The sequence below is a fragment of the Otolemur garnettii genome, unplaced genomic scaffold, assembly GCF_000181295.1.
Source record: "Otolemur garnettii isolate 467f Iridium unplaced genomic scaffold, OtoGar3 scaffold00053, whole genome shotgun sequence".
NCBI classification, from domain to species: Eukaryota; Metazoa; Chordata; class Mammalia; order Primates; family Galagidae; genus Otolemur; species Otolemur garnettii.
The window spans coordinates 8,562,977-8,566,518 of record NW_003852448.1 but is presented as its reverse complement, the minus strand read 5'-3'; positions in this window follow the sequence as shown (position 1 = coordinate 8,566,518).

Below are 3,542 nucleotides of genomic sequence, written 5' to 3'. Positions count from 1 at the left end.
ATTCGAACCCGCCACCTTAGGTGTATGTGGCTGGCGCCTTAGCCGCTTGAGCCACAGGCGCCGAGCCTATGTTATCATTTTCAATGTGTTTTTTTCTTTAACCTATGAATGACTTGATAGTGTGTTTCCAGGCATATATGGTATTTTTATATTATTTTCTTAGAGTTTCCTGATGTTACATTGTGGTATGAGAGTGATTCCTTAGAATATTGGGGGGGGGGGTGCTTCCTTTCTGTGTTAGTGCCTGCTCAGTTTTCACAGGTATTCTGCAAGTGCTTAAAAAGTATGTTTGTTGTATTTGTTGGTTGTAGTGGTCTCTCTCTCTTTCTCTCTCTCTCTCATGCTCTAGAGCAGTGATTTTCAACTGGTGTGCCATGAGAGGATCTAAGGTGTGCTTCTAAAAATTTTAAAGATCATTAATTAAGTTACTTTTGAAAGAAGTTCAAAGCACAGTAAGTAAATTTCTTTTTGTAGTCTTTTTTTGATCAACATAAAATAGCATGCCGTGGAAGTTTAACTACGGGTTCAAGTGCGTGGTGAGATAAAAAAGGTTGAAAAACACTGCTGTAGAGAGAGATTTTAACATAGTTATACATATATATATATTTTCTTCTTTATTTGATTATTTAATTTTTAAAACTTCCTTTAGACTCACTAATCTTTTCACCTATTTGATCTATCTCTGACAGAGGTATATAAAAATCTCTGAACAATTTTGGATTTATAATTTTTTCTGATAATTTTGTCAAGTTTTGCTTTAGAATTTTCAAAACTTAGTATAATTTTTACCTGGAAGAATTTTTTCTTTTATTATGATGTAAAATCCCTCTTTATTCCCAGTAAGGGGGTTTGTTTGCAGGTGGGAGGCTGGGGACTTAGAGCTGGGGGTAGGAGCAGGGGCTGAAGGATGAGGTCTGGGGCTGGTGGTTGGGAGGATTCCAGCAGAAAAGGAGGGGGCAGCAGGAGGGCAGGAGCAGCCTGAGAGCAGCAGGATCTGCTGCTGGATTTGGATGTCCATATGGGTGGGCAGTGGCTGGCAGGTTTTTGGTCTAGGTCACTGGGAGAAATGATGCCAATTGCTTGGGTGGCCACACTGTGAGGAGTTGTGTTGAGTTGCCTTTAGGTGTCCAAGGATGGTACCAACCAACCAAGTATGAGACTGTATCCAGGGAGAGAAGAGAAGACACAGACTGACCCTGGAGGGTGCCTGTCCCTTCTCTCTCTCAATTGTTCATTTAGTGAGGTTCTGCTCTAATAAATGTCCTTCGGTTTTGTGCATCTGAAAACGTCTTTAATTTCCCCTCACGCTTGAATATTAGTTTACCTGGGTTCAGAATTCAAAGTTGGAAGTTTTTTTTTTCAGCACACTGAAAAAATATTCTATAATGGTGTGTCAATAAAGACAACTTTATTATCAATTTTCTCATCTCAGCAGAGCATAATGAATTTTTAAAATTTTGAAATGGCAAGAATATGTGTGCCAGGGCTTAATACTTTAAACTATACTTTTTGGCTACAACTTATTATTATTATTTTTTAATAACACACACAGTAAAGGAAGAAATTGCATAATTTAAAAACAATGAGCAAATATGTATTTTGAACACCCCTTAGTAATTATGATCATCTTTGATTTAATCCAGGAATATTTATGTTTTAAAAAACCTATACATGGGCTCGGCACCTATGGCTCAACCGGCTAAGGCGCCAGCCACATACACCTAAGGTGGCGGGTTCGAATCCAGCCCGGACCCACCAAACAACAATGACGGCTGCAACCAAAAAATGGCTGGGCATTGTGGCGGGTGCCTGTGGTCCCAACTACTTGGGAGGCTGAGGCAGGAGACTCGCTTGAGCCCAGGAGTTGGAGGTTGCTGTGAGCTGTAATGCGACGGCACTCTACCCAGGGGGAACAGCTTGAGGCTCTGTCTCAAAAAAACAAACAAACAAACAAAAAAACCTATACATGTAACAGTGCACTAGTAGATTTGAGACTGTGGAAATTTGAGATGTGATTAGAATTTTTTACTTCTGAGGAAAAAGGAATTCCCTGATAAAATACAGGTCTGTGAGATCTATTTTATTTTACTTTGTTTTGTTATGTAAATAATTGTTCATAAATATACAACTTTTAAAACTAAGAATATTTTCCCGATTAAAAATAAAGCAATTTTTAAAAAGGGATAGTCCTGCAGGACAAAAAACAGGTGGGTAAGTGATAACTGATTTCACACTGAAGGTAAAAATAACAGCCGGAATAATAGTCTGTAGAGAAATCATCCACCCAGACAGAGGTGAGCAGACCTGTGGGAAACGAAGGGGTGGTTACTGGCCCGAGGGCGGCCGTCAGAGGACTGCCGGGCAGGTTCTGCCTGGAAGGCGGTTGCAGCCCAGAGGAAAAAGGTTAGAAATTAACAAAACGAAGCCTAGGGCCACAGGAGATTAACAGAGGAAGGAATTTAGCTACTGGCAGACAGAACCAGCGGAACCAGGGGGCCCTGAAAGGGGGTTGCAGTGACTATGCAGTTTGGTTCTGGCCTGTTTTCCACCCCATGGAGCATGAAAAATGTAAAATAGAGATTAAATAAGAATGTCCCAGTAGAGAAAGGCAGCTTTAAGGTTTATAAGAAGTATAGATCTGGGGAGAGGGCTATGAGCTGTTTTCCCCACCCTCTACTGTTAAGCCTTGTCTTTTTTTTTTTTTTAAACCTTGTCTTAATTGTAGAGATTTTTCGCATCTTTCTTTTTTTTTTTTTTTTTTTTTTGAGACAGAGCCTCAAGCTGTCCCCCTGGGTAGAGTGCTGTGGCATTACAGCTCACAGCAACCTCCAACTCCTGGGCTCAAGCGAGTCTCCTGCCTCCGCCTCCCAAGTAGCTGGGACCACAGGCGCCTGCCACAACGCCCGGCTATTTTTTGGTTGTAGCCGTCATTGTTGTTTGGCGGGTCCGGGCTGGGGATTCGAACCCGCCACCTTAGGTGTACGTGGCTGGCGCCTTAGCCGGTTGAGCTATAGGCGCCGAGCCCGCATCTTTCAATAAACTCTGAATAGTCCAACGTCGTGTACCCACTGGTGCGGCTTGAAGAGCCTCCCTAGAAGGCATGTGGACAGATTGCCTGTGAGGGTGGCAAGCAGGCTTTTCTTGTCTCTCTTTTCACAAGAGATGAAAGAGATGGTCACCCATCCTCTGTTTTTGTGGATCTGAGTTGGTTAGTAGTGTCTTTCAATTCTTTGACCACCCAAGAACCCCCTGATTAAAGCTCCAGCAGACTTTCACCGAGTGAAGGTTACCGGATAGGCACTGACAACCAGCATCAATACATTTCTTTCCGGTCCGTATCTTTTCTAATGAGCCTCGGTACATTCTCTCTGCAACGATCCCCTGGCACCGCTGTGAGGGATGCTGTGAGGAGGGAGGGACTTGACTCCGAAGCTGGAAAGGAGCCCTCACCCACTCCCCGGCCCGGCCAGGTGCGCAGAGCGCCGAGGAAGGAGGGACGCTCTTTCCGGCAACCTTGCTGATCGAAGGTTGTTGAGAAGCTG